The 20843-nt window shown below is 44.1% G+C and overlaps 1 protein-coding gene and 1 pseudogene across 1 annotated transcript in view; one reads left to right on the top strand and one right to left on the bottom strand.

Annotated features, from left to right (window-relative positions):
- LOC142143933 (uncharacterized) overlaps positions 1-20843 on the bottom strand; it is a 454648-nt gene that overhangs the window by 375020 nt on the left and 58785 nt on the right. The window lies entirely within an intron of this gene.
- Positions 3316-7770, top strand: LOC142143171 (uncharacterized; annotated as a pseudogene).

Genomic DNA, 20843 nt, shown 5'->3' with positions numbered 1-20843 from the left:
CCCATTGAACCAGAGTCTAGTACTGTTTCTTTCATACTGTCATTTATTGTTACAATGTCTAATTAAATATATAGATATACATTTCTTTAAAGAAGTTCCTCTCCCCAATCATTAACCAGCGCTACAGCTAGAAGCAGGCTCCCACTAGAGCATGGGGGGGGGGGCAATGAGCATGGAGACCCCCTCTCATAATGTGAACCAATACCACCCTACTCTTTTTTTATTATTATTTTTTTTTATTTCCGAGGTACATGACTCGGAATCACCCGGTGCAGTGCAAACTGTGCTGGGGAATTGGGACTTTGGACCCTTCCCAAAAGGGAAAGGGCCCTGTGCCTCCCCATCCCGTAGAAGCCAAAAGGCCCCAGAGAGGGAAAAAAAGGGAGATCTTTAGTCCCTCCTTTGCTGAAGCTAGGGAGGGCCCCTTTATATCACCGACATAAAAGGCTCCCTCCAAAAGGAGGGAGCCTCAGATGACTTGGGTAAAGAGGGTCGCCCATAAGATCCTATACCCAAACCCCTACCAAATGTGGCAAAAACAAAGACACATAATCAAAAAAGTGCTTGGTACCAAGTGTAATAAATAAATAAATAAATAAGTGCCATAAGGCCCCAGCCTTTCGGACGGAAATATAAAAATGATGCTTGCACTCGGCCAACAGGCTAGGGCGAAAAAAATGGTGCTGCCTAAAAATTAAAGGTGCAGAGGGCCTTACTCTGTGCACAGGTGCCTCTTTCTCCACAATGCATTTTTGGGCATGTAGCAACTCGGGCTCCAGGCAGCCAGCCTCTTGGCCAGAGGACCAGGTGACGGCCCATCGCCTACAGGGGGGTGTCTTTAAGCCCCACTGCATCCATGGGCATTGTCATGTGCAAGCTAATTTTTAAGCGTAAATCTGCACTATATGTTTGTGAATTACTTCCTAGAGATAGTGTGACATGGTTCTCTTAGAAGCTGTTAAATCAAGGGGTTTTGTGGATGATAAACTACCCAGAGGGGGGGTGGTAGATAAGGGTAGCACCTTATACCATGTATGGCAGGACGCAAATGTGAAGGCCTTTGAAGAAATCTCTTCCTAGACAATGAAATATCACACCTGTTTGGGAGGCCCCAGACATGCCGACTGCAGAGACTGGGTTGTATGTTAATGACAGATTCAAGCTGAATAAGATCACAGGAAAATATCATATCATTTTCTCCAATATCATACATACCAGAGGCATGTGTGGTATGCAGATGAAGGGAAACTTAGGACCTGGTGTGTGAAGGTAAAATCATGTTTGTAAACCATACTGTTGCAAAGTTAGGACGGTGTAAAGAAAACTTGACTTAAAGGTATTCAAACAGCAAAGTCATAAGACCCTAATTTGCATTCTTCCCTCCTGTTGGTTCTAACCTCACAGGAAAGGGGGCTGGGGGGGGGGTCCTGTAGCTGGGTTTGAAAACTGTACTGAAAATGTAACTCCTGGTTCTTCTAAGGGAGTCATTTAATTGGAGAAGTCCCATTTGTTCTGCTCCTCCCGGCACCACAAACTTGATTCTAAGTGAGGTATCAATAAAATGCATAGTGTTGATTACCCTTCAAATGCATTCCCCTCTTTGTTTAAAACATCCCCCACATATACAACCATAAAATAAAGACACGGACACCGACTTAAGTTTGGAATAAAAACGGTCCTTTTATTACATTATTATTATTTAAATTATATGTTTATTTTATTTTATTTTAATTATCTTTATTTTATTTTATCTATCAATACTATCAAAAGCTATAAGCAATTTGGACCTTTTTCTTTATAGAGGTGGCGAAGAGCAAGGGCAGCCATCTAAAACCAACATGAACCAATACGGTGGAAGATCGCCTCCTTTCCACCAACCCAGGTTAACACCTTAACTATTGGCCGGTACTATACACTATAAATTAACTCAATACCCTCTGAACTCAAACTGGTCAAGCCCTTTCTAGGCAAAAACCTGATACTCCTTACAAGAGTACCAACGAGTCTAATAACATTGAGGGAACCAAGGCTATATTGCCAACACATTAAGTACCGTATGTTTAACAACCTTATGACTGCCATGCTCTCCTGCCATTCAAAAACCTCGCTCCTCGTGACGAGGGAATATAACCAATAACCTGGAACCAGGGCGGGTGGGTGGGTCTCCGGATCCAGGAAACAGGAAGCTCTCTCCTTCTCACACTGCTTGATATATTCTTTCCACGACACTCCCACTTCCTTCCTAATTGGCTGATTACACTACAGCCTTAAAACCCCCCAGTGGTGAGTAACATTATCAGCTCACAACACATGATTTTAAACTCCTTCGGCTAATGGCCTCTCTCATAATTCTGTGTTTTATCCTTTTTATTTTATAAGAAACATTTGCAATATATTTGTATGTCATTTTATTATCTTTTTATCTTTAGCATTGTGGATGTATCTTCCATATTAAATTACACTTAATAAGTTCTAGTCTCTGTGTTCTTATGAATTCACGTGACAGTTTGGTCCAGACGCTACCTAATTGAAACTGTGCAAACCTTGTGGTTTTAAGTGAACTCTGATTAAAGTAAATCGTGTTGGATTAATGCTAAGGAAAACCGAAGGCTTCCTAAATAAGAGTGTCAGCTCTTATCCGAACAAACCTTGGTGATGGTAATTAGTATCGCAAAGCTAGTGTGTGGCATAGATAGGGAAGTATTTAATCATTTTAGACAGACCAGGTGGTTGTCTTTGAGGTTGACCCTGTGTCACATAAGCGTCACGCAGACTCAGGTGAGTGCTGTTCGTGACAAATTCGTGGCAAGCTTGTGGGATATATTTTTAATTTTTTAAAAACTTAATTGAATTAGGGTGTGTGATCCCTGAGAGAGGAAATACAGACTAATTCACCAGAGACTGAACTCAATGCTTAAAACATTATAAGACATACAGCAATTGTTTCTTTCCCTCCCCTTCTCTTTTTTTTCTTATCTTTTTTTTATTTGGCATTAAGCGGAGGAGATGGCGGCTGCATATAAACGCTTGACAAAGGAGGCGCTGATTTCAGACTGTGAGGATGGAGGAATTCCCACCAGTGGCAAAAGCAAGGAGCAATTGATTGAAGCTCTTGTGCAGAGGGATCAGCAACTCACAGCTGTGTCCGAGGAAGAGCAAAGCCAGAACTCAGAAGTGGACCTGACTGTGGGTATTCCTCAAAACCAGGGACTGTCAATTTCGGATGATTCTAATGGTTCATGTGTGAACACTGCTATGGACGTTTATTTGCAAACTGCCCTAAAATATTTGGGCCCAGCGGACATTACAACTAAAATGCAACTCATACAGCAGTTCCAGGAGAAGGAAGCTGCTGACCGTCAGGAGACACGTGCTGCTATGGAGGCAGCGGAGCGCCAAGCAGAGCGACAGGCAGAAAGAGAATCTGCCGAGCAAGAGGCAGAGAGGAGATATGAGCTGGAGCTTGCCAAGCTCAAACGCCAGCCAGAAGCCAGAGAGGCTGGTATTAGCAGACCCCGACCTGAGAATTTCCATGTATTGGAAAAAGATGGGGATTTGGATACTTTTTTGCGTGGATTTGAAAAGACTTGCCGACAGTATGGACTGGCCAAAGATCAGTGGGCACAATATCTAACCCCTGGTTAGCGAGGTAAAGCATTAGAGGCCTTTGCAGATCTTCCACCTGAGATGGACGGAAATTATGAGGCAATCAAAAGTGCCCTGTTGCAACGTTTTAACATCACCCCAGAGGCGCATAGGCAGAAATTCAGAGATTTAAAACGCAGTGCCTCTGACACATATTCAGGACTTGTGGCCCAGCTGTGTGCTTCCTTCAAACAGTGGGTTGGAGGGCTACAGATCACCACCTTTGATGCTCTGCAAGATTTGATGATCCAGGAGCAGTTTCTGACTTTGTGCCCAGCTGATGTAAAGAAATGGGTAGTGGATCGGGACCCTGCATCATCTGCGGAAGCAGCTAGACTGGCTGACAAGTACACTGTCACCCGGGCCCCTGCAGCTAAAAGAGGAACTTTTGTGCCAGGACAGTCTGCCTGTAAAGGGGAGCGGCCCGGAGGAGCACCTTCACCTGCTGTTGTTTCTTCATCTTTTGGGAGGGTGGAGGCCAAGCCTGTTCAGGGAGACACCCGCCGTTGTTTTATTTGCAACAGGACAGGGCACCTCAGTGCCGCCTGTCCAGACCGAAAGACATCTACAGCCTCCACTGTGGAACCACCTCCTCCCCGGTCTGCTCCAGCTGTCCTGTGTGTTGCGGGATCCCAAGTGAGCCGGAATGACAATCTGCAAACGGTCACTGTCGGTGACAAGGTAACTGTGGGGTTAAGAGACACGGGTGCTGATGTTACCCTGGTGCGTTCAGAGTTGGTGGGGTCATCGGATATAATTCCAGGGAAAACTATTGTTGTGCAAGGGGTGGGAGGAATACACCCTGCTGTGCCTATGGCCTGGGTCTATCTGGACTGGGATGCTGGAAGAGGTCTAAGGGAAGTCGGGGTATCGGACAATATTCCTACCAATGTTTTGCTTGGAACTGATTTAGGCAGGATGTTATCTCGTTATGTTGCTAGTAGTGATGTTGTGGACTCTGACCTTAACCATGTTTTTTCCCAGGTATCAGGATGTGACAGGGAAAATGTTTGTTCAGTTGTATCTGAAATCTGTAAACTAGGATGTGAGACGGAAAATGATTGCTCAATTGTATCCGATCTAGGTAAACTGTCTGTATCCAAGGAGGTAGGGGATGTAACTATTTCCTCAGTGTCAGTGGTCACACGCAGGCAAGCAGAGAAGGATAGGTCCTCACAATTAACTCCTGAGAGAGAGGTAGAAAGTCCCTCTGACCCAGAAACTCCCCCTCTAACCCCCCTCCCTCCAGCACCTGCAGTTACAGACGCCTTACCTTTGTCACCAGACACTGAGCAGCAAGTGAGAAGCCAGGCTTTTCAACAAGCACAGCAGACTGACACTACACTGGAAACACTGAGGTGCCTAGCAGGCAGTCCTCCCACTGAGTCTGATAAAGAAAGAGTGTTTTGGGAACAGGGAAGGTTGTATAAGGAAAGTGTAGCCAGAGATTTACCTGAGGCGGGGGTGATTGAGAAACGGCTAGTGGTACCCCTTATGTATCGGGAAGGGTTACTCAGGGTAGCTCATGAGGTCCCGCTGGCAGGGCATTTAGGCATAAAGAAAACTAAGTCTCGCTTAAAGCAAAAGTTTTACTGGCCAGAAATGGGCAAAGATATTGCCAATTATTGTCGATCTTGTCATGCCTGTCAGATGGTGGGGAAGCCTGGTGATGTGGGACACGCCCCTCTAGTGCCCCTGCCAATAATAGCAGAACCCTTTGAGCGGGTAGCTGTGGACATTATAGGACCCCTTGCCATTCCCAGCAGCTCTGGAAAACAATTTATTCTCACTGTGGTGGACTATGCCACACGGTACCCCGAAGCGGTGGCCCTCTCCTCAATACGGGCTGACAAGGTGGCCGATGCCCTCATAACCATTTTCTCCAGGGTAGGATTCCCCAAGGAAATGTTAACTGATCAGGGCACACAGTTTATGTCTAATTTAATGCAAAGCCTTTGCAAAAAGATGCACGTGGAACACCTCATAGCCAGCCCCTACCACCCACAGACTAACGGCCTGTGTGAGCGTTTTAATGGTACTCTCAAACAGATGCTAAGAACCTTTGTGGAGTCCCAGGGGAGAGACTGGGAGAGGTTTCTGCCGCACCTCCTGTTTGCGTACAGGGAGGTGCCGCAGGAATCCACTGGCTTCTCCCCCTTTGAACTCCTGTATGGGCGCAGGGTGCGTGGTCCCTTAGATCTGATCAAAGAGGATTGGGAAGGGAAATTATTCACCCCCGAAACCTCTGTGGTCCACTATGTGGTGCAGTTCAGGGAGAGGATGCAATCCCTAATGGGGATGGTGCATAGTAATCTGAAGGCTGCCCAGACTAAGCAGAAGCAATGGTATGACCGCAGTGCTAGGGAGCGTATCTTTGAAGTGGGTCAGAAAGTTCTGGTATTGGTTCCTATGTGGCAGAATAAGTTACAGGCCTCGTGGGAGGGCCCCTTCTTGATAGTTCAACGCATCAATGATGTCAATTATGTGGTAGCCAGGGATGAGGGTCAGAAGAGGCACAGGGTATATCATGTGAACATGATAAAGGCCTACCACGAAAAGGGGGTCTCTGTATTAGCTGTATGTAGCTTACCTGAAGAGGACCAGGAGCCAGACCCCTTGTTAGACTTAGTGGCCTCTGCCAAGAGTGGGAGATCATTGGAGAACACCCAGTGTAGTGAGAGCTTGACAGAAGTACAGCTAGATCAGCTGTTTGTGACATTGAGGCCCTATCAGAATCATTTTACAGGGAAGCCAGGGCAAACACATCTAGTTGTTCATCATGTAAACACAGGCGATCAGCCTCCCCTCAGACAGACAGCTTATCGAGTTTCCCTGGAAGTGCAGACAGATATGAAAAGGGAGATTGAAGAAATGTTGGAGCTAGGGGTAATTAGGAAGTCCCACAGCTCCTGGGCTGCACCAGTAGTGCTGATCCCCAAAAAATGTGGTGGAACCCGGTTCTGTGTGGATTATAGGAGGTTAAATGAGGCTACTGTGTTTGATGCCTATCCCATGCCCAGGATAAATGAATTGCTAGAACGGTTAGCCCATGCTCGCTATATAACCATTATGGATCTGAGTAGGGGTTATTGGCAGATCCCTCTGACGCCTGAGGCTCAGGAGCGGTCCGCATTTATCACCCCGTTTGGTCTGTATGAGTTCCTGGTCATGCCCTTTGGGATGAAAAATGCCCCTGCCTCCTTCCAGCGACTCGTTGATAGCCTGCTAGAGGGCCAAGAGAGGCATGCTGTAGCCTACCTAGATGACATTGCTGTGTTTAGTCAGACCTGGGAAGAACATTTGATCCACTTGAGCAGTGTGCTAGCTAAAATAGTGGGGGCGGGTTTAACCATAAAACCTGAGAAATGTCAGATTGGTATGAATGAGGTGCAGTACTTGGGGCACCGAGTAGGAGGAGGTACCCTGCGTCCCGAGCCAACTAAGGTAGATGCTATTGCTGCATGGCCCACTCCTAAGACCAAGAAACAGGTTATGTCCTTTTTGGGGACCGCTGGATATTACCGAAAATTCGTACCCCAATATAGCTCCTTAGCTAAGCCCCTTACTGACCTTACAAAAAAGAAGTTGCCCCAAGTGGTGACTTGGACCCCAGACTGTGAAGAAGCATTCACTGCATTGAAGTCTGCACTTACCCAATCCCCAGTATTGCAAGCTCCTGATTTTGACCGGAGGTTTACAGTGCAAACGGATGCCTCCAACTATGGGCTGGGAGCTGTACTCAGCCAAGTGAATCAACAAGGGGAAGAGCACCCCATCCTGTACCTTAGTCGGAAGCTGCTTCCCAGAGAGGTGGCCTACGCAGTTGTGGAAAAGGAGTGTTTAGCTATAGTGTGGACTTTGCAAAAGTTGCAGTCCTACCTGTATGGACGGGACTTTACGGTAATCACAGATCACAACCCTCTCAGCTGGTTGCACAGAGTGGCTGGAGACAATGGGAAGTTGCTCCGGTGGAGTCTGACCCTCCAGCAATACACTTTCACTGTTCAGCACCAAAAAGGGAGCCACCATGGTAATGCAGATGGATTATCACGTCAGAATGAAAGCCTTGTGTCAGGTGAGCAGGGAAATCGTCCTGTAGGTAACAATTTCCCTGCCACCCTCTAGAACGGGGAGGTGTCATGTGCAAGCTAATTTTTAGGCGTAAATCTGCACTATATGTTTGTGAATTACTTCCTAGAGATAGTGTGACATGGTTCTCTTAGAAGCTATTAGATCAAGGGGTTTTGTGGATGATAAACTACCCAGAGGGGGGGTGGTAGATAAGGGTAGCACCTTATACCATGTATGGCAGGACGCAAATGTGAAGGCCTTTGAAGAAATCTCTTGCTAGACAATGAAATCTCACACCTGTTTGGGAGGCCCCAGATATGCCGACTGCAGAGACTGGGTTGTATGTTAATGACAGATTCAAGCTGAATAAGGTCACAGGAAAATATCATATCATTTTCTCCAATATCATACATACCAGAGGCATGTGTGGTATGCAGATGAAGGGAAACTTAGGACCTGGTGTGTGAAGGTAAAATCATGTTTGTAAACCATACTGTTGCAAAGTTAGGACGGTGTAAAGAAAGCTTGACTTAAAGGTATTCAAACAGCAAAGTCATAAGACCCTAATTTGCATTCTTCCCTCCTGTTGGTTCTAACCTCACAGGAAAGGGGGCTTGGGGGGGGGGGGTCCTGTAGCTGGGTTTTAAAACTGTACTGAAAATGTAACTCCTGGTTCTTCTGAGGGAGTCATTTAATTGGAGAAGTCACATTTGTTCTGCTCCTACCCGCACCACAAACTTGATTCTAAGTGAGGTATCAATTCTGTGTTTTATCCTTTTTATTTTATAAGAAACAATTGCAATGTATTTGTATGTCATTTTATTATCTTTTTATCTTAAGCATTGTGGATGTATCTTCCATATTAAATTACACTTAATAAGTTCTAGTCTCTGTGTTCTTATAAATTCACGTGACAGTTTGGTCCAGACGCTACCTAATTGAAACTGTGCAAACCTTGTGGTTTTAAGTGAACTCTGATTAAAGTAAATTGTGTGGGATTAATGCTAGGGAGAACCGAAGGCTTCCTAAATAAGAGTGTCAGCTCTTATCCGAAACAACCTTGGTGGTGGTAATTAGTATCGCAAAGCTAGTGTGTGGCATAGATAGGGAAGTATTTAATCATTTTAGACAGACCAGTTGGTTGTCTTTGTGGTTACCCTGTGTCACATTTGCATCACGCAGACTCAGGTGAGTGCTGTTCGTGACAGGCATGTACACCTACTCTTAGCCAAAAGGCCAAGAAGCACCTGTGTACCTGCTCGTTAATGCAAATATCTAATCAGCCAATTATGTGGCAGCAACACAATCATAAAAGCATGCAGACAGGCTGAAAAGGTTGAGTTGTTGTTCAGACCAAACACCAAAATGGGGAAGAAAAGTGATCCAAGTGAATTTGATCGTGGAATGATTGTTGATGCCAGACCGGGTGGTTTGATCATCTCAGAAAGTGCTGATCCCCTCTGGAGTTTACAGAGAACGGTGCGCAATAGTTCAAGCTGACAGGGAGGTGTCAGTAACTCAAATAACCAATGTGTTATAGCGGTGGTAGGCAGAGGGGCATGTCTAAATGCACAGCGCGTAGAACCTGGAAATGCATGGGCTGCAGCAGCAGAAAACCGCACTGGGTTCAACTCCTGTCAGCTAAAAACCCTTTGATGAACAAGCCCGGTTATAATTATAATAACAAAATAACACATTGCATAATGGCTAACAGTACAGAGAGAACAGTTTTATATGTAAATTATATGCACAAAAGGGCAATCATGTGAAATCAAACTTCATCAAGACCTCCTAGTGTATGTTTAGCCAGTGCTTTCATTGTAATGTAGATCGCTGTATAACGATGGACTGTACTTAATAACGTGGTTGACCAGAGAAGAGGTGTTTTCTTTCATCCATGCTACTTTCCAAAGGGGAACATCAAGCGTCGATCCTTTTTCATATGTTTCCGATTAAACAATACTGAGTAACTTACAAAACCTGGGAGAACCAACCTTCTCTATTTAAGTAGCTTTTACTGTCACATCATTTATACGTTTCCTGCGGCCAGAAATCGATGCACTATGAGAGTTGAGGTGGAACAAGAACATTTCGAACTCGTTTTATTGCTAGGAGCTTTAGCAAGTCTGTGCCGGTAATTGCTCTTCATTGGGGAGTTATTACAGATGATCGAAATCCCCCCAAATCATGAAACATTGTTCAAAAGATGCAGAGTGAAAATTGTATATTTATTTTATAATGTTGTTTGTAAATTATACTAATCAGGATCCATATATACCATCCATGTGTGTCTGTTATATACAGTGTTATATAAAAGTGTTCACCCCCTCCCCCACTCTTCCCATTTTATTTTATTTTCTTCTCTTATATTATGTAATCAAAATGAATTTATATGGTAATTCTTAACACCGATCTAAATACATTTGACAAATATAAAATACATCTCTAAAGCTTTAGTTTAAATAATTGCAAAAAAAAAATGACTGGTTGCATATATATTCACACCCTTATTTTTATACTTGGTAGAAACTCATTTAGCAGGAATTAAAGCCGTGAGTATATTTGGGCAATCTTCTACCTGCTTTGCACACCAAGAAACTGCAATTTTCGCCAATTCTGCTTTGTCATTTTCAGTTACAAGAGGACCCTTGGTGGGAAATTTTCAAACCATTCCACAGATTGGGAATGTGACTTAGCTTTGACCAGGCTACTCTGGATCAATGAATTGCTTGGTATTTAAGCCACTCCAATGTGGCATTTGCTGTACGCTTCGGCTCACTGACCGGCTGTTGACTGCAGCAGGTTTTCCTGCAAGATTTGGCTACATCTTAGTCCACTTAATTTGCCCTCGATTTTATCAAGTTTTCCAGTCCTTGATGCAGAGGAAAAATCCCATAACATTATACCACCAGCATGATTCAATGTAGGGATCGTTCTTTTGGAATCACGTGCTGCGTTAGATTTCTGCCTGGCATTGAAGCCAAACGTTCAATCTTGGTCTCATCAGGACAGATAATCTTTCACCACTTGGTATAAAGATCTTCCCCATGCTTTCAGACAAATTCTAGGCAAGATTTCATGTAGCCAGGCTACTGTTGTCCTATGGATAGTTTCTATCAACTCTGCAATGGAAATCTAAACTGACAGAGCTGCCAGGCTCCTCTTGGTGGGTACCCTGACAAGTGCCCTTCTCGGAGGGATATTCAGTTTTGTTCTAGACAAATTCACAGCTGTGCCACATTATCTTAATTTCTTTATGATGGATGTGATAGTGCTCTGGGGGATGGTAAACAGTTTGGAAATCTCATTATAACCTTCTTCTGACCAGTGCTGATCATTAACATGTTCTATTTGAATTTTCTTTGAACTTCATGATGAAGCTTTGACCAACTGTAGGACCTCTCACAGACACGTGTGTTTATTTTCAGATTACGTGAAACACTAATTGTACACAGGTGGGATCCAATTACTTATGTGACCTCTGAAGACAACTAATTACAGCAGGGTTTACTTGGGCAAAATGCTCAAGCAATCGTTGTCTGTTTTATATTTGTAATTACTTAAGAAAAATGTTTAGCTATTTTGTTTTGGCATTGTGGACTGTTATGTTTTTATCAGTGGGAGGGGTTCTGGGATAAATCCATTATGATTCTATGATGTTAGAAAGTAAAATGTGTAAAAATCTCAAAGTGGTAAATACTTTTAATAGGCAAAAAGAGATGGCAAAATAGGAAAAATGAATATCATGTGTTTTCCCCTGTGATCATTTTACGACACCATTTACATTTCAAATCCCCCCTCCAAATGCTGCACTTGCCCCTCTTCTTCAAGGATACTGGTCATGCATACTGCAGATACCCCAGACTCTTTGTGACTATTACACTGTTTCAATGTGAGCATATGTCTGCGACTCTCTAAAGCTAGTCTAGTCTGTGGATTATGGCAGATTCCAGGGGACTTGGGTTGTGAAAGTGAAGCTTGGGAAGGAAGACTGTTTTCAGTACAGATGAATGCAGTTGTCCAGGGTATTCCATCTCCTATGGTCAGTAATGTGGATAAAAATGAAGCATCTAAATTGATAGCTGTGATTCAGGTCCAATCAGATGCCTCATTCAATGCACACCTTAGGTTTGAGTCATTAAGGAACGTATCCCGCAAATGGGTGCTATCGTCAGCAGAAAATACCCTGCGCTTGCCCAGACCCGGACGGTACGCAATTGAACACAGCCACGTCCAAGTCACCTATGAGTGCAAAGACACTTACTACAGCCACCGATTTAGGGGAGTGAACAGGGTGGGGAATGGGCGAACACACGTAGGCAATATACAGTAAGGGTGTTCTCGTACAGTCATGTCCAAGACAAACTCAGGTGCACACAGAAGTACGCTTGTTTACTGATGTATCTCTTGCTCCAACTAGGGGGCTAGTTTAAGTTCCGAATACTAGTGCGGACGGCTGAGTACTCCCAGTTCTGAGCTGGTGTAAAATTAAAATTCATTTGCAGAGTGGGAAAAGCCGCACCTGGCAAGGGACACACCTCATTACAATCATTTCAAATCTCGTTCATGCGCTGCTCTGCAAAATGAGGTGCATCGGTGTACCTACTCTGTAACGCGCCAGGAACCGAACGCCCTGACTCCACCAAACGCCTCCCCGTTGTGTGCAGATGTCAATTCCTCTATAACTGTGACCATTCTGCCCTGCAAACCTATAACATTAACTGAGACTGCAGCTGTAAAAACCACTGCGGTTCCAGAGCTGCATTTGTGCCGCCGAATCTTCAATTTGCCCATTGTAAATCAAGAGGTGATGGCTGGAAACTAAAATATAGTATATTTAACTAATTCACATTTTCACAAACCATCCGACACCCATTTCACCTGCTACAGAATAGTCTGCCCCCAACTGCGGTTCCCTGTGTTAAATTAATTCATTAATGTTAAGAAAGACATCTACCATAAACATTTGTATATGATTTGTGTACATTATAAAAGACAAATATTTTAATTTTAAGCATTATTAGATTATTAGAGCTACCAAAGTAAATACCATTTATATTTTATATCTGCACCAAGAAAGTTGGCATTTTGAAAATAATAATAGTTTTTGTTCTATTGCCCCCTAAATATTGCTGCCTGCGACAGCTGCCCCAGTTTGCCTCCCCCTATGTACCCCCCAATCTTTAATAAATGTCATTATATCAGGACAGGGACCAAGAATTGGAAAAGAAATGGGCAAGAAATTGACCAGCGAGAGGATGGGAGTATTTATAAAAATATTCAGAGGACATTAACTTTTCAGTATATTTTCTACCCAGAAAATAATGTGGATCTTGGAGGGCAAAACACAGTAAGCTGCGTATTACACCTGTAATAATGCAGTTTAGCAAAACATCAATGTTATAATGCAGTTACATCACAGATTACAGCATACTTGCCTACTTTCGGCAAGTGTAGTCCGGGAGAGGGGTGTGACTAAAGGTCTGGAGGGGGCCAAACACGTCAGGAAACTATGGACTACAGCGGCACAGGCTCACCAAAACTGGACATTTGAAGACTGGAAAAACATTGCCTGATCTGCCGAATGTCGATTTCTGCTCCTACATGTAGATGGTATCCATCCCGCATGTGTCAGTGGTACTCTGGCTTCATATGATTTATATATTATGCTAAATGTTTTCTATGTTATTTTTAATTAATATCATTTTTATTACTACTTTTTTAAAAAAAAGAAATGTTCTGTCTCCTTTTCCTGACATATAGGAGCTTCTTGCAGAAACGGACGATTATTATGTGATTCAGCAACACTTCAGCTGTAAGTATAATCTAAATATATAGTAATTGATGGCCTAAACCATTGAAATTTGGAATGATACTTTTAGTCCATGATGTATACACGCTGCAGGAGAATGTGGCTGCGATGTGTTTATAGCAGATTCTTTAGCAAAAAAAATTCACAATGGACTCAACACACGTTTCACTATGCAGAATATATTTTATCTACTCATCTGAACATGTTGCCCATCATGACTATGAACAACCTGTACTCTCATATGGACGAAAGCACTTAGACGCATATATATGTGGCAGTAAGTGAGGTTAACCTTACCTGCAAGTAAGATGCCACATCCCAGGCCAACCAGTGAAGAAGGAAGGGGAGTGCCTGGAGATCTGTCTATATAAGTCCTAGCATGTCACATGTCCTTTCTCATTTACTGCTCGAGATCCCACCCACCCATGCCCTTTATTGACCTCCCTGCTTCCGTGGCGTATGAGTTTTAATTTGGTTCCTCCCCACGTCACAGAGCAGGCACAGTTGGTAGGAAGTCACTGTGGGCAGTGGCTGATCGTTACAGTGTTATCGCTGTTTGACCACAGGTGCTATCCCCATCCAGGAACGTGACGCGGTCCTTTTTGATGAGGATCCCTTGGCCCGCATCTGAAGGCGGCCATTGCGTAGTCGGGAGGGGGCTTAGTCACTCTGACGTCAGAATTAGCATTGGCCAGGCAGTTAAGGATGTGTCCCGGGTACGTGGAGTCAGCCATCCACGCTTGGTTCCAAATATTAGTTTGATTTAGCTGTCTCACGGTTCACTTTCACCGCCATTTATTTAATAATTAATAAACTGTGACCTTCTTTAGCCACTTTCATATGTCTCAGTGTCTTTATTGTTAGATAAGTTAAGTAAGCTTGTATATGTCATTAGGAGGTTATGGTTAAGAGAGTGAAACACATCCAGGTTATGCAGTTTATAATTTTTATATATTTTTTACAATATGTTGCTGTTATTTCAGCTGGGGGCTGTAGGAGCAGAGCCAGGTCCTGAGTCCTCTGCTTCCTTAGGCTCAGGCTCACTGGGGTCACATGTGGGGGAAGGTTCTGGAGCCACGGCGAGCAGCCGATTCAGTATGGCTGCAGGGAATGGCCAAACCCATTTATAGCGTTCAAAATGCTCTCCATCAGGCCCTTCTTCTCCGTGCTAATTGGCACTCCTTCCTGGTGCTTCTTCTACCGAAGGCTGCGATTGATGGTTATTAGGAGCTCTTTGGTGGTCTTGTCCCATTTATCTATTGCTTCCAGTGACCGCACAGATGGAGAATGTGCAGGACCAGCAGGCGGTGAGGAGGGCGGGATCTCTCACAGCTCCTCCTCCTGCTCCTCTGACTGGTCACTCACAGTGGGTGGTGGCTCCGCATCTAAGAAAAAGTGAATAAAATATCTTAAACCAAATTGATTTGGAGTTATCCATTTAATCCTGGAAAAGAAAACAAGGGTAGAGAGTGAACAATGGTACAGGAATATACACAAGTCTAGTGGTGTTATATTCTATATTGTACACAATAAGGGTATTTACATGATTCTGTTTATTGTGGTTTTGCAGAGGGGCCTGCGACACTCTCCACTCGCCCGACCCCCTCATCTTCCTGGACAGCTATGCAGGCTAACGCGGTCAGCTTGAGAGACAGAGGTCCAAAGAGACAATGGGACTACCGTGATGGGGCTGCTACCAGAGTTTGTTTGGTCACCTGGTAACAGAAGAAAATGTAATTAATTGACAATGTAATGTATTGTCTTCTAAGACTAAAGTAATGTGGAGATGTTTCAATGAGCGGCTAATTCACACGATGGTATCGCTGATTGGCCGCATGTCACTACCCCTTCGAATCAACCTGGCCCTTGGTCCCTTTGTGTGGGGGACCCCTCATCCTGCTTTATGGGGGCACGTCCTTGTAAGCCCGGGCTGATTGCTCTCGCCGCCACCATACTTTTATTATTTAAAAAACTGGGACCTGTTTTTTTACCAAAATCAAGTTGTTGTCAGTGTGATTATATTATAGATAAGGTTTTAGGTGTTAAGTTAACAAGTAAAGAGGTTTGGTGCAATAAAGAGGTAAATCAATGGTATGCAGTTTAATACACAGTACAGAGATTCATCCCCCAAACACCTATCAGATATTCTTATCTGCATGTGAATGTGACATTCATAAAAATGTAAACTAGGCGGAGTACAGCATTTCCATCCCATTACTGATGTGTTCTGGTAAATAAATGTCCGTAGTGTATCCAATAATTTAAGAGATGGCTGATAGCGGGTGCTCACTGTGGCTCAGATATATTCAAAGTAGAATGGCTGCAAAGCCAGTGATGGCTGTATAGTTAGTGTGTATAGTTCTAAGTGTGTATAGATACAAGTGTGAAACAAAAAATTTAAACAGCATAATTCGGAGTTATACCGGAGTTGAACAGGAGGAAACAGGAGAAGAACTTTCTGCCTATTAACACAGCTTCACAAGGACAACTGTCAGTATTCACCTGAAACTCCATATTCCACCTCTGATGTTTTCAACTCTCCCTGGCTACAAGCTACATGCAACATGAGGACTGCTTTGGACTCTGATCTCATTTTCCTCTCATCTCATGAAAGTTTGTTTTATTTATCAGTCTGCTTTCAATGCAAAATCCACTCTGTTTAATCAGACTGCTGTACTACTTGCTCAACCACTCCCTACCCATGCTACAGTTATTTCAGTCCCCTATCTCAGCACTGTACTTCAATTTTATTTAAGCTTTGTTTACCATCACAAGTAAGAAGAAATTATACTGTCTTTCAACCACTCTCCTCTCCCATGATTCTGCAAAATCTCAGCTATTCAATTACCTGCTCTTTATTACTCTCCATTCAACACTTCCACCCACTCCCCCACATGGCTCCCCACATCATTACCTTATACTATCCAGACATCCAGGAATACACTACATTTGCTGCATCCTAGCTCTGCACTACTTATCTGATTACACTGGACATTGCAATTAGGCAATTCATTTAATTCCTCATTTTTGCTATTTGACTAATAGTCCCAATGCTTGCCAAAATATTTTTCTTTATCTCTTTTCATGGCATTATCTTTAGAACTATATCATCCCTCACCCATCCTGCAACACACACCTCTGTCCACATTGCCCCTTCATTACTTCACTCACCTCTAGTGAACACTCATGAACTCTTTTCCTATTTAAATTCAATAACTTTAACAGCCTCACCCTGCCGCCAGAAACTAAAAGGACACACATCTTACAATCATCTTACCTACCTTTCTTCCTTCCTTCTTCTATTAGCTGGTGATATATCACCTAATCCAGGTCCCCCTCACTTCTCCCACACACATATATCTGAACACTACAGAAATCTGGCAAACCTCAAACACATAACCTGTCTCCCCTCTCTTGCAAAGTCCTTTAAATGTGCCCTTTGGAATGCATGCTCTGTTTGTAACAAACTTACCTCCGTACATGATCTCTTCCTCTTAAACAACCCTAAACCTTCTGGCAATAACAGAAACATGGCTCACGCATTCAGACACTGCCTCACCTGCAGCCCTTTCACATGGTGGCCTCCATCTCACCCACACCCACAGACCAGGAGGCAGACAAGGAGGGTAGGTTGGACTACTTCTCTCCCCACAGTGCACATTCACAGTTATACCAAGTGTCCCATCACTCACATTCACATCTTTTGAAGTACATGCTGTTAGGATTTTTAACCCATTCTCTATGCATGTTGCTGTCATCTATCGCCCCCCCTGGTCCACACCATCAATTTCTTGAACACTTCTCTGCATGGCTCCCTCACTTCTTATCTACTGATATCCCCACCATCATCATGGGTGATTTCAACATCCCTATTTCTAATCCATGTTCCAATGCTGCTTCCAAACTACTCTCTCTAACCTCCACACTTGACCTCTCCCAGTGGATTGAATCCGCTACTCATCAGGATAGCCACTGTCTTGATCTTGTTTTCTCTAGACTATGCTCAGTTTCTGATTTCCTTAACACTCCTTTCCCCCTCTCGGATCATCACCTTATTAGATACTTGCTCACCCCCAGTTCTTTACCCTCCCTAGTGTCAAACTCTTCCAAGCCTCCTCGTACCCGCAGGAATATCAACTCTATTGATTTTCAACAGTTTTCCACCTCTCTCCAACACCTTCTCTCCCCAATTTCTACATTCTCCTCCCCTGATCGGGCAGTACCCCATTTTCATCAAACCCTAGCAATTGCCCTGGATCAAGTGGCTCCAGCGACACTACATATTTCCCGTAGAATTCGTTGCCAACCGTGGAACACTACAGTAACACGAACTCTACAAAAACTTTCTCGTAAAGCAGAACGTCACTGGCGTACATCTTGTGCCTCTAATGATTTCATAACATATACTGATATCTACCACTCCTACAGAAATGCTCTGGACATTGCTAAACAAGCATTCTACCGATCTCTCATCTATGCTCAGGCTTCTAACCCCAAACGCCTCTTTAACACATTTAACTCTCTTTTGAATCCTCCTGCCCCAAATCCTCCAACTAACATCAGTGCACAGGATCTTGCTTCCTATTTCAAGGACAAAATTGATAAGATCAGGCTTGAAATGGTATCTCCCTTGACAAGCAATCTGCTCAATTCCTTTGTAGCACCCTCTGACACTCTCTCTTCATTTGATCCCACAAATGAAGAGGAAGTTTCTACTCTCTTCTCATCTTCCTACTCTACCTCCTGTCCTCTTGATCCCATTCCCTCTCAAATTGGTATGTCCCTGTCTCCTGTACTCATTCCCCCTCTAACTAAAATCTGTAATCTATCTCTTTCTACTAGTATTTTTCCAGCACTTTTCAAGCATGCAGTGATTACTCCCATTTAAAAAAAACAGAATTCTGACCCTAACTCTCTCATAAATTACTGCCCCATCTCCCAGCTCCCATGCCCCTCCAAGCTTCTCGAGAGAATTGCCTACTCCCGCCTCACACACTTTCTTACAGCAAACAACCTATTGGATCCTCTTCAGTCAGGCTCCTCTTCAGTCAGGCTTTCGCTCTCAACACTCCACAGAGACTGCGCTGACCAAAGTTGTCAATGATTTGATCACAGCAAAAAATAATAACCAATACTCTCTTCTAATTCTCCTGGATCTCTCTGCTGCATTTGACACTGTTGACCACTCTCTCCTCATACAAACGCTACAATCCCTAGGTCTTGAAGGCACTGTCCTATCCTGGTTCTCATCCTACCTATCTAATCGCTCTTTCAGTGTTAATTTCTCTGGATCCACCTTTGCTCCGCTTCCTATTGTCAGGAGCCGAGGCGGCCTTGGGCACCGCCGCGACTCACTTCCGGTGTCAGTGAACGTCCCGGCCGTCCCCATGACGACCGGGGCGCCACTTCCGGTTTCTCGGGCCCGACCGTTGCCAAGGCAATGGCCGGACGCCGTGTATAACAATCGATGCGCCCCGGCAAGTGAGGCAGCCGGGCGCATGCGCTAGTGTAGCCTGCGGGCTAATTTAGCTGGGTAGCGCACCTGGGATGTATTTCAGGGCTAAGCCCTGAATGGCCAAACTCTGTATATAAGGAAGGGAGGGCTTAGCCTCCCTGCCGGTTATAGCGTCCAGTTCCTGTCTGCTTAATCTGCTCCTGTTTCTGCTGCTGCCTGAAATTGGTGAAAACCTGTTGGACTGTTACCCGTGTATGACCCTTAGCTTAGATTTGGACTTTGCTTGTGAATCTCGTGACCCTGACCTCTGGCTTGAATACCGACCTTCCTGTCTGCTCATGACCCCTGACCTCAGCTTGTATATTCGTACTGTTGTCTGCTGCCGGCCCCTGACCTCTGCTTGGATTCCACTCCGCTTGCCTGGGTTCTCCCCAGCCGGTGCACACTTCACGACCCTCTGTCAGTCTGCAGCCCAGTCTGTCCCCACCATCAGGGGCTCCAGTGAACACCTGACTGGCAGAGTAGACTCCGGGCTATGTTGTGTCGGCTGGAGGGGTTCCTAACACCTATCAGTTGGAGTTCCACAAGGCTCAGTCCTAGGTCCTCTGCTATTCTCTATCTACACCACTTCTCTTGGAAAACTTATAAGCTCCTTTGGATTTCAGTATCAACTCTATGCGGATGATACACAAATATATCTATCCTCTCCTGATCTTTCACCATCTGTGTTGTCTCGCATTACTGACTGTCTTTCTGCCATTTCATCTTGGATGTCTTCTCGCCAACTCAAACTCAATCTTTCAAAAACTGAGTTAATAATATTCCCACCCAAAAACAGAAGCTTCCTGCCTGACATTTCTATTTCTGTTGATAACATGAATATAAATCCCACCCCGAAAGCTTGTTGCCTAGGTGTAATCCTTGATTCACAACTGTCGTTTATTCCCCACATCAACTCTATATCTAAATCATGTTACATACACCTAAAGAACATTTCCAGAATACGCACATATCTGACGCAAGACACCACAAAAACATTAATTCATGCACTCATCATCTCCCGCATCGACTATTGCAATTCCCTCCTTACTGGTCTTCCCAAAGTCAGACTTGAACCCCTACAATCTATTTTGCACGCAACGGCTAGATTGATTTTCCTTACAAACCGTTATTCCTCTGCTGAGCCACTCTGTCAGTCTCTACATTGGCTGCCTGTATTTCAACGAATTCAATATAAAATTCTTCTACTAACATACAAGGCCATCAACAAAATTGCACCGACATACATTTCCTCACTTGTCTCAAAATATCTCCCTACTCGATACCTACGTTCTGCACAAGATCTACGTCTCTCCTCCACTCTCCTCACATCCTCCCATTCTCGGTTACAGGATTTTTTCCGGGCTGCACCCACTTTGTGGAATTCCCTTCCACGCACAGTAAGACTTCCTCTAGTCTTCAAACCTTCAAGCGTTCACTGAAAACCCACCTCTTCAGACAAGGTTATGATATTCCTCAACCATCATCTTAATTTCCCTAGATTACCCTATTACCATCCTCTACACTGCTAACGCAAGACAACAACCTTCTGACCAACATTGCAACACACATAGCCCACTCAGTACTTTTACCTTTGCAGTCTGGCTGGTCCATTGTGCAATATGATGTAGCACATGCCCTTGTGTTTCTAACTCCCATTGTCCTATAGATTGTAAGCTTTCGAGCAGGGTTCTCTTACCTCTCTGTATGTATGTATTACCCAGTATTGTCTTATTAATGTTTGTTCCCAATTGTAAAGCGCTACGGAATTTGCTGGCGCTATATAAATAAATGTTGATGATGATGATCAGCGCTGGGCTC

Source organism: Mixophyes fleayi, chromosome 3 (assembly GCF_038048845.1).
Source record: "Mixophyes fleayi isolate aMixFle1 chromosome 3, aMixFle1.hap1, whole genome shotgun sequence".
NCBI classification, from domain to species: Eukaryota; Metazoa; Chordata; class Amphibia; order Anura; family Limnodynastidae; genus Mixophyes; species Mixophyes fleayi.
Note: the sequence above shows the minus strand (reverse complement) of the source record. Positions and strands in the feature narration are given on the sequence as shown.